The following is an 11,418-nucleotide window of genomic DNA, read 5'->3' as shown; positions in this document are numbered from 1 at the left end:
TACTGAGGACCAGTGTAGAATTTCCCCATCCGTATATGACAGGGGTGTGGAAAGAACCCTTTGTATCCTGAGGGCCACATTCCCTTCTGAGGGCTGTATGATAGCAGTGGGCGGGGCCAGAGGCAAAAAGTGGGTGGAGCCATGAACATCAATCTTACCTTTCCTCCTAGGAAAGTTTTTATGCAAGCTCACACACCCCTCTCTGTCTTCCACCTGGGCAAGCAAGAAGCAGTATCGAAGTTCAAGGACACATTTCCAGACAGGCAAAAGCAGAAGGTGCAAAGCAGGCCATTGAGGGGTGCAGCCTGGATAAAGTTCTGGGAGCCAGATGGAGGTGCCCAGGAGGCCGCCTTTGTCCAAATGCCCCCAACCCTTGCTGCAGCAGCTTTTTACTATCTTGCTCAGAGTGCAACCAACCAACCCCCTTGTATTGAGCCAGGAAGGCTTTTTTTCTAACATCAAGTGTCTGATGACATTAAGACGTCCAACTCGTTTTTCAGCTTCCTTGGTAGGACTAGCAGAGCCTCCCGAGCTGTCCAGAGATGATATGCAAAGTTTATCCACGCTTGGCATGGCGGCTCCTGCCTCCTCCCATTGCGGCGGCCTCTGGGCTGCACGTGAAAAAACAAAACACAGTGGGGCTTGCTTGCTGTCCTTAAACATAGCAAGGAGGTTTGCTTAGAATATAGACTCGGCGCGACCCACAATTCGGGGTCTCAAAGGTTCTAGCATCATAACAAATGAGAAGGGAGTGGGTGGGGGGAGGAAGGAAGGAAGAAGGAAAACAAATACTGTATACATATAAATGAATAAATTTGCAAATCCAAATGCATTCTCTAAGATGCATCCCATGACATGGGGAAATAAACCTCTTTTTAGGAAATGGCCTTGAGGATTCCTAATGCAAAAAGATTGGAAATCTAGATATACTTTTTTAATTAGACGCTACGCTTATTTTTATTAGGTGGTTTTTTTGTGATTGTGTTTTGTTTTTAAAATGGTTTTCAAAGTTCCATTTTTAAATTGTTTCCCTGGGAAGGGGGAAGGGTGGGTAAAAATAATAATAGTAATCATAATCGTATCAGGTCAGCTCACACAGGACATGAAGTCAAACCTGGGAGTTGCAGCCAGTCATAGCTCCTTATTTTAAAACAAACCCTTTGACCAAATTAGGGTTTACCTGATGAGCATCGGCCCTGATCAGATGCATAGAATGGTTAGAGAGCCATTCAGTGTCAAGAGAGGAATCAGCAATAAGAGACAAGATTTTGCAACTGCTCACACCGTGTGTTCATGGTTGTGTTTGTCTGGTGAGCTTCAACAAACATGACACGGGCTTGATTTCTGGAGCAAAGTTCACACACACACACAGTCGTGGCAGAGGCGCAGAGGGGGTCAGTTTGGCATGGACGAGTGATTCTGAGTGAATGTAAGGTACCAACGTGCCCTGAATCAAGGTTTCCTGTACCCATGGCAAGCATGTGTGCCGCCTGTCTTCTGTGGAATTTATCAGAAGAGCGAGGGACAGAAATGAATCACCAGCAATCATAAGGTAAAGGTGAAGGGGCCCCTGACCATCAGGTCCAGTCGTGTCCGACTCTGGGGTTGCGGCGCTCATCTCGCTCTATAGGCCGAGGGAGCCGGCGCTTGTTCGCAGACAGCTTCCGGGTCATGTGGCCAGCATGACAAAGCTGCTTCTGGCGAACCAGAGCAGCGCACGGAAACACCGTTTACCTTCCCGCCAGAGTGGTCCCTATTTATCTACAGTGGTACCTCGGTTTATGAACACAATTGGTTCCGGAAGTCTGTTCATAAACTGAAGCGTTCATAAACTGAAGCGAACTTTCCCATTGAAAGTAATGGAAAGTGGATTAATCTGTTCCAGACGGTCCGCGGGGTACTTAAACTGAAGCGTTCATAAACTGAAGCGAACTTTCCCATTGAAAGTAATGGAAAGTGGATTAATCCGTTCCAGACGGGTCCGCGGAGTACTTAAACTGAAGCATTCATAAACTGAAGCATGGGTGTAATTGGTTCCGGAAGTCTGTTCATAAACTGAAGCGTTCATAAACTGAAGCAAACTTTCCCATTGAAAGTAATGGAAAATGTTCCAGATAGGTCCGCGGCGTTCATAAACCGAAAATTCATAAACCGAGGTGTTCATAAACCGAGGTTCCACTGTACTTGCACTTTGATATGCTTTTGAACTGCTAGGTGGGCAGGAGCTGGGACCGAGCAACGGGAGCTCACCCCGTTGCAGGGATTCGAACCGCCAACCTTCTGATCAGCAAGCCCTAGACTCTGTGGTTTAACCCACAGCGCCACCAGCAATCATATATTCTATTAATAGGCCTATTTCTTCAAATGCCACCTGTGCACAAATTAGGGGGGGGGATAGGTGCCTGCAGCCTTGTGTGTGTGGAGGGGGTGGGGTACACCTTAGTGGGCAGAAGTGCACAGAAACATCGGGATTAAATCTACAAAAGAACCACTGGTTGACAGTTGCTGGAAGGGGATGGTGATGGAAAAATCACTGAGGAAGGTGAATGGAATGGAGTATTCATGAAGAGGGCATGGCTGGCTGGCTGGCTGGCTGGCCGGCCAGAACCCTACAAAGGAGCACTCCATGATGTTGCAACATTCTTTTGCAGATCCTGCCAGTTGTAACTTTGTAATGTTGCGTGGGAAAGGTTTTCATTTGACGTATGAACCAAGGATCTCCTCTACAGAGATCATTAGGGTGGAAACGGCACAGCTCCACCTGTCCTGATCTACCAGAAAGCATCTTTTGGTTTTTTGTCCCGTTTGCTAGCAATCACTGTCCTGGTTTCCTGTCTCATGGAATGCTGGGCATACATGTGTGTGAGCTGAAGAAGGGAGGGGAGAGTCATGGGGGGATTCCCCCCCAAAATAAAATATAGTCCGGCTCCCACAAGGTCTGAGGGATAGTGGACCAGCCCCCTGCAGTAAAGGTTTGTTAACCCCTGCTTGGCTCTGCAATCATGGGTGCCCAGGTCCATGGGTGCCATGCAGTGTACATGGCCCTGGCACTGAAATTTGTGGGTGCCCGGCCCCTTTACCGGGAATTTTGTGGGTGCTTGGGCACCCAGGGCCCCAGGGAGTTGGCAACTATGATTGAATGTGTGTGTATATATTATCTTGTATTGATCTTGTATTTTATTCTGTGAACCACCCTGAGATCTTATGATGGAGGGTGGTATATAAATTTAATAATAAAAAAAAACATATACAAGACAGCCAGGGCCCCATTGGAGCTGAATACTTCCTTTTGGCTTTCTGCCCCCTCCGCTTCTTATAAGCCTAGAACTGGACCAGGACTCCAAGCAGGGTCTGACCAAAGACAAATAGAGCAATACAGGATAGTGAGGATGTGACAACTCTCTTCAAATGTATTTTAAAAAAACACACTGAGATCAAACAAGTCCCCAGTGGCCTTTGCTGCAGCTCAACAGCGCAAGCAGAAAGGGGCGTGTGAGCACTGGGGGTGAAGGAGGAGGAGGAGGCTGTCGCACACAGAGGGTGCGTGCCGTGGTGCACGATTCTGTCTGTGGGGCATGTGCGCCCCAGAAGGCGAGTCTGGAGTGGAGCACTTCCCCCCCCCCCCAGCGATAATGCAAAGTGAGGCTCTAAACCTTTCCAGGAAGTCTCAAATCCATTGCCTTTTGAGGAAAGCCTTTGTGAGGCTGTCTGCCAGGGGTGGGGGGAGGACTAGAGGGGCTTAGACTTGCAAAGGACATAGCAGTTTCCTTTCAGACAGGGCCAGAGGCTCACTCAGGGGGGATGGAGGTTTAGCAAGAACCCTCGGGACTGGAAAGCCCCAGACACAAGGTGCAGTATGGGGGGGATGAAAAGTACTCCTCTTCAAATGTATTTTAAAAAACGCACTGAGATCCAAGGAGATGAGATGGGTAGACTTGCTCACCAGGATGCAGAATGTTACCTTGCACCTCTGAAGTCTGGAAACAGAGCTGCAGCTTGGAGCAAAATCATAGGATTGCAGAGTTGGAAGGGATCCGAAGGGTCATCCAGTCCAACCCCCTGCAATGCAGGAGGGACTTACAACTGGGTGGAAAGGTGCTGGGAAGTAGTTCCTTTTTCATAAATTGTCTGGAAGCACCCAGTGTTCTGAGAGAGGGAGAAAAGCTTTTCTCTGTCCGCTTTCTCCCTGTCGTGCAGTACTTCGTAGCAAGAGACCCTTCTCTCCAGTAGCGGAGAATATGCCCACGCTGCCGAGGGCAGGCGCGCTCCCGAGGGGCACAGGGTGTGGGGCGTGCTCCTGAGTGGGGTGGGGCACGGAGGGTGCCCTCCCAGGTGCGGGATAGCCACTAGGTGCATGGAGTGGCACGCATGCGCTGCAGCCAGGAGCGGAGCGAGGCGCCAATGGCGGACATTCAGCGCGCCACCCGCCCGCACCTGGCAAATGTCACCCCCTTCAGTGAAGACACTTGGGGCGGTCCACCCCCACGCACCCCCCTTCCTCTGCTCCTGCTTCTCTCAGGGTACCGTTTCCCGTTTTTATCTGCTGCTTCTGTCAGTACTTGGAGCAGAGATGACTTTTAATGCCCGGCAGGTCCTGCCTAAAAACAAACTCAAGCTCTGCATTCAAAACCTCTGCCAAGGAAAGATGCAAATTATACAAATGCATCTCACCTGCAAAGCGATGCCTCCTCCAAATTCCCCTTGTTTGCATCTGGTTTTTCCTGTAAAAACAGCAAAGCAGTATTTAGACTTTAGCTGGGACAGGAGGAGCAGTTGCTTCCAAGCTGAAAAGAATAAAAACAGGTAAACTTGCCCAGGTACAAACTGACATCCTCTTTCTATCTAAATGCAAAAACCTGGACATTGTACCTAAGGGTCTTAGAATTAAGAACCCTCTTCAATCAACTTATCCCACAGAATATGCCAGAAAACTATGCCACACTTTATCTAAGAAACTGCTGAAACATCTTATCGGCGTTCTGTATTCCAAACAGAAGTTAATAAAGGAGGAACTCTCTGCACTGGAGAACTCCATCAGGAATCACCCGGCCTGGCAGAAGTTCCACAAGGAAAAACAAACCATTTACCACTCTCAACTGGAGTTACTGAAGAACCAGAAAAATAAAAAACTCTGCAACCTTTCCAACCTACAGGCCACCAATCAAAACAAGATCAACAACATTGTCAATCTTTCACAGCAAACACTCAGCCCAGCTGAGGAATCCGTCCTTTCACGGGGACTATCATTCTGCCCTGCCAAATCCCAACACATGATTCAGTTCTGCGGGGACCTGGAAGCATTTTTCCGCCGTTTACGCCTGAAGGAGTATTTTCATCACACACAAGAACAAGACAAAGTAGAACAAACTACATCCCCACAACACAACACCTCTCAACTTACTGGGGAACAACCATCACCCTCCAAACGCATCAATGAACAGAACATTGACCACCAACTACCACCGAAAAGAAGTTACACAAAAAGGGACTCCACATGGACCCCTCCTGATGGACGCAATACCACACTAGATCTGTACATCGAATGCTTCCGCCACAGAATCCAAACGGATGTGACCAGAAAACACCATCGCTTACAACAAAATCTAAACCATGCTGAAAGGAGAGCCATAGAAAATCTCAGGAACAACCCAGACATTATAATTAAAGAGGCAGACAAGGGTGGAGCTGTCGTCATCATGAACAAAACTGATTACATCCAAGAGGCCCACAGACAACTTTCCAATACTGCCTTTTACATGAAATTGGACTCAGACCCCACACAAGCATACAAAAAAGAACTGAACAAGATTATTAAGGAGCTACCCCTACACATCCAAGAACAGATCCTCACAAACACACCAGCGGAACCTCGGCCAGGAACTTTCTATCTTCTACCCAAAATACACAAACCAGGAAACCCAGGACGCCCCATCATCTCAGGTATTGGCACCATTACAGTGGGTGTTTCCGGCTATATGGACTCTGTTCTGAAACCATATGCTATCAGTGCTCCCAGCTACGTACGTGACACCACAGATTTTCTGAGGAAAATACAATATTTGAACAATCTTCCTAACAATACTATACTAGCCACTATGGATGTGGAATCTCTATATACCAACATCCCACACAATGATGGTTTACAAGCCATAAGGAACACCATTTCAGATAAAACCACAGCGGACTTTGCTACCAAACTCTGCCACTTTGTCCTTACCCACAACCACTTCAAATTTGGTGATGACCTGTTCCTCCAGATCAGCGGCACAGCCATGGGCACCCGCATGGCCCCACAGTATGCCAACATCTTCATGGCAGATTTAGAACAACGTTTCCTTAACTCCTACCCACTCAAACCTCTCCTGTACCTGCGATACATTGACGATATTTTTATTATCTGGACACATGGACAACAGACCCTGGAAACCTTCCACCAGACATTCAATGACTTTCACCCCACCATCAACCTAACAATGAACCAATCTATGCAAGAAATACATTTTTTGGACACTACTATAAAAATACAGGATGGACGTATAGACACCACCTTATACAGAAAACCAACTGACCGACAAACATATCTACATGCTTCTAGCTACCATCCCAAACATACCAAACAATCCATCGTATACAGCCAGGCCTTACGTTACAACCGCATCTGTTCCAACTCTACAGACAGAGAATCTCACCTAAGAGATCTACAGCAAACCTTTTTAGAACTAAAATATCCACCTGATGAAGTTAAACAACAGATCAACAGAGCCAGACAGATACCTAGAGAGAACCTGCTGCAAGACAGACCCAAAAAAGAAAATAACAGAACACCACTAGTCATCACATACAGCTCCCAAGCTAAAACAGTACAACGCATCATCAGAGATCTACAGCCTCTCCTGGACAATGACCGCTCCCTTTCTCAAGCTCTGGGAGGAAGACCTTTCATTGCCTACAGACAGCCACCCAATCTTAAACAACTCCTCACCCACAATAATACAACCACCAGACTTAACATGGACACTGGTACCAGAGCCTGCAATAAACCCAGATGCCAACTTTGCTGCCACATACACCCAGACAACACCATTACTGGCCCCAACAACATCCAACATACCATCTCAGGACTATTTAATTGCTCATCCTCTAACATTGTGTATGCCATCAAATGCCAACAGTGCCCTTCAGCTCTCTATATTGGACAAACAGGCCAAACCCTACGCCAAAGGATAAATGGACATAAATCTGACATCAGGAACCAGAAGACAGAAAAACCAGTAGGAGAACACTTCAATCTCCCAGGACATTCTATACAAGATCTCAAAGTAGCTGTCTTACTACAAAAGAATTTCAGAAATAAACTGGAAAGAGAAGTTGCTGAATTGCAACTTATCACCAAGCTCAAAACCATGGAGGGACCTGGTTTGAACAGAGATATCGGGTTCTTATCTCATTATACATGATAAGCGATCTTCAGCCATCTCAACCCTTGCTTTTTCATGCAAAACCATTTGCAGTCGTTTGCGGTCATCAACAGCTATCAGTCAGTCAATCACCCATTTCCACCACCCTTCTGAGTGATCCCCCATCCCCATCCCCACCCCTCCCCACCCCTTCTCTACATAAGTGCCTGGAAACTTCCATTTCACTGTATCTGAAGAAGTGTGCATGCACACGAAAGCTCATACCAAAATAAAAACTTAGTTGGTCTTTAAGGTGCTACTGAAGGAATTTTTTTATTTTACTTCGATCCAGACCAACACGGCTACCTACCTGTAACCAAAACAGGTAAATAGGTTTTTTTTGGGGGGGGGTGTCAGTCTGTATGACTTCTTACTTAGAGCCTATGATCCTGTATCTGTGAGGGTAGGATGTATAAGAAGAAACCTGCTAAACTTGTTCCTTTGTTGCCTGGCAGTTAAGTACCACCACTTACAAGTTGCCATGGAGACAAATGAATAGGCCTATTCCCACCTCACTGACCATATCATCCTAGGATGGAGCACAATTGACCAAGCAAAGCTGTGTGATAAAGTTTTTGGCTGGTGCTGGAAGCCAGAGACACAGGGGCTTGTCTTGCTCTGAGCTGGCCCAAAGGTGTGACTTCCTGCTTCCCTGGAAATCTAATAGGGAAGCAAAATCTCCTGGGGTGTTAATGCTGTGAGCTCCTCTTCAACATAGCTGCCAAGTCTTCCCTTTTCTCGCGAGGAAGCCTATTCAGCATAATGGAATTTCCCTTAAAAAAAGGGATAACTTGGCAGCTATGCTCTTCAATCCTATGCTCAGGTTATAGACAGGTGTAAATAAAACCATATGTTCTAAAGACACCACAGTCTCCACAGGTAAATTCTAGCATGCCTGGGATCTCTTGCCAGTCCACTTGCAGATTGGGATGCACACAACAATACAAAATACCTTTGATAAAAGGAAGCACTCACTGGGTACTTCTAACTGCGGTCATATTCAATTGCATACAGGAAAATTCAACTTGCACATTCAACTTGCAGAAATGTGTACTGTGCATTTGTCAAAACTTATGTGCATATAAGGAGAAATTTTCACTAAAATGCTGGTGAATTTCCATAAGGTGTTGTTGTTTTTAAAAAAAATCAAAACTGCAAATTGCTGTAAAATGTGGAGAATTGGAAAAAATAAGGAACTGGGAGGATGGAAATGGACCAATCCTTCCACCCCATAAGCCAGGAACTAAGGCTAATGTGCATATACATACCTGGGAGTAAGCTTTGTTGAATTCTACAGATTTCTGAATAGACATAGTTCTGTTTCCAATGTTAATAACCCCTGCATACCGCTGCTCCCTCACTGTGACGCACAAAACCAGATCAGCTGATTTCTCCCGGTTGCTTCACTCCTGCACTTGACAGCAGCAATCTGGTTTTCCGACTTCAAAGGCAATCTATGCGGTTGCTCATCTCTGTTTCACTTGCTTCACCTTTATACCCATGCCTGCCTGCTTGTGTCACCTGTGCAAACACTGCCAAGTGTATCTTTGCAGACATAATAACAGCAAGAGAACTTGCTTTTATAAAAGCATTTTTTTGAAGTGAGCTGAGATCCTTCGGAAAGGTTACTGCTGCACCCACGTCTCGTGCTTTTCTACAACTGCTGGGAAACAGAGTGACCACGTGTCTGTCTTTATAGGCAACAGTCCTCTCTCTGAAGGGCTTTCAAGAATACAGGTTTCAAAGGCAAGGGTCCATGCAGAGGGCATTATTGCTGGCAGCTTAAAAGGCACTAACCCATGATGACACAAATCTGTATAGGCTGATTTATATGTACAGATAATAATAGAATAATAGAATTGTAAACTTGGAAGGGACCCTAAGGGTCTTTTAGCCCAACCCCCTGCAATGCAAGAATCTCAACTAAAGCATCCATGACAGAGGGCCAGTCAACTGCTACTTAAAAGTGGAGAGCCCACCACCTTCGGAGGGAGTTCGTTCCACTGTTGAAGAGCTCTTCCCGTCCTGGAAGAGCAACTTCGGTGGGTGCTCTTCTACAGTTTATACTTGGTATCAGGTCAGTGGTAGACTGCCTCTGCCAAGGGAGGTTCTGCTTGTTTAGTTACTGCATTTGTATGCCACATTTTCTTCTCCAATGAGCTCAAGGTGGCGTACATGGTTCTCCCCCTCCTCATGCAGTTTAGCTTTCAGGGACGAAAAGCAAAATTTTAGCTCATGCTGATCAGGGCTTGGTCTGGGCTTTGAGGTGCCCAACAAGATTTTATGGGGCCAGGATGTTGTATGTGGGCCTGGCCCACAACCCTCCTGTAATCTGTTAGGAAGAACCCATGACTGTGCGCAGTACAGCTGCATCTTACGCACGGGGGGGGGGGGGGGGGTTGGTTCTAAGGGTTCTGCGCACATGCAAAAAATGTGCCTGTAGGCAAATTAAGTTGTTGGCTGCTAGCTTTCCCTGGCACAGAACTTTGCATCAGAACATCAGAAGTGTCCTAATGGATCAGGCCAAAGGGTGTTCACTGAGTCCAAATAATACCCTCCAACATGTTGAGCCCCAAAACTGGGATGTGCGTCTTCCTGGCTGTGCTTCCATGTGAGTCACATGACCTGCATGAGATCACGGAGCCCAGAAGATGTGCTTTTTCGATACCATTCTCTCCCAGCACCCAGAAACGCGTGTTTTGGAGCACCACATGAGATCGCTGTCCGCAAAAATGCACTTTCTTTGGGACAATATCATGGGGGGGGGAACAGGGTGTCCCAGTTTTTCTGGTACACTTGCTGGGTCTGCAAATACAATTATTATTATTTTTCTAGGATTTCCAGATCTTGTAACATTTGCAAAAGGAGCATCGTTAGATCAGAACAAGCACTCTAAGCCTCTCTTTTGGCTGGCTGGCTGTGCTTGTGTGCATTAAAATAAATACATATATTTAGGATTCATGGGGGAGGAGCTCCCCCCATGGAAACCCCTACAGGGTGGGGCAATGGATGCCCCTTTTACCTTTGGCACAGCAGGCAAAGGGCTCTACACATGCAAACACAAATATCTCCATCCATGCCAACAAACAAGAAGCATCATCAACAAGAGAGCCAGTGTGATGTAGTGGTTAGAGTGCTGGACTAGGACCTAGCAGGCCAGAGTTCAAATCCCCTCTCAGCCAGGAAGCTTGCAGTCACTCACCCTCAGCCTCATCTACCTCACAGGGTTGTTGTGGGGATCATACTGTTTGTTAAAAGCTGTTTATTTTAAAGTTATTGTGACCTTTTATGTTGGATCAAATTGTTGCTTTTAATGTTTGGTGTTTTATTAGTATTATTTTTATGTGTGTCGGAAGCCGCCCACAGTGTCTGGGGCAACCCAGCCAGTCTGGCAGGGTATAAATGCAAAATAATAATTATTGTTGTTATTACAAACACGAGGCAAATGCAATAGCAGTTCAAGGACACCTTCCAGCCAGCCAAATAGGTTTCAAGGAGAAGGCAGATCAGGTGTGTGTATTCTGCACCTCTGCATTATGCTCGCTGGCTCTCTCATTTGAAAATCTGTCCAGCGGGCTGCAAAGGCCACAACGCACACACACACACCACATCAGTTGCACAGAAGATGAGCCAGGAGACCAGGGAGGGCAAAAGCTGTCGCTGCCACCAGCATCGCCTTATGAAATCTCACCCCGCGGCAACGGAATGAAGCTGACTTTCCAGCCAGGCAGCAGGTGTAGTCCCAGGGCGTTGGGCGTGTGTGCCATTTGCCCTTTTTTGGCCAAGTGTGACTGCATCGATATCTGCTTCCTCCTCCTCCCACACCCGGCCTTCCATTCAACACCTTGAACACTTGACAAGGAGTCTGGAAGCAGCCGAGTCATCCGTCTCAAATTGCATCAGACCAGACTGTCCCTTGCTGCCACCTCCCCAACCCCAACCCCAGCAGCACCGCAGAGGC

The 11,418-nt window shown here is 46.9% G+C and overlaps 1 long non-coding RNA gene across 1 annotated transcript; it reads right to left on the bottom strand.

The window, feature by feature from the left end:
* Nucleotides 1-474: 474 nt before the first annotated feature.
* Nucleotides 475-8,865, bottom strand: LOC118087132 (uncharacterized). The gene is made up of 3 exons (XR_015950488.1): nt 8,726-8,865; nt 4,672-4,784; nt 475-611 (listed from the first exon to the last, which is right to left on the bottom strand). It is a non-coding gene; the product is annotated as an uncharacterized LOC118087132 (long non-coding RNA).
* Nucleotides 8,866-11,418: the final 2,553 nt, after the last annotated feature.

The sequence above is a fragment of the Zootoca vivipara genome, chromosome 6 (assembly GCF_965207765.1).
Source record: "Zootoca vivipara chromosome 6, rZooViv2.hap1.1, whole genome shotgun sequence".
Classification (NCBI taxonomy): Eukaryota; Metazoa; Chordata; class Lepidosauria; order Squamata; family Lacertidae; genus Zootoca; species Zootoca vivipara.
This window is presented reverse-complemented; position numbering and strand designations above follow the sequence as displayed.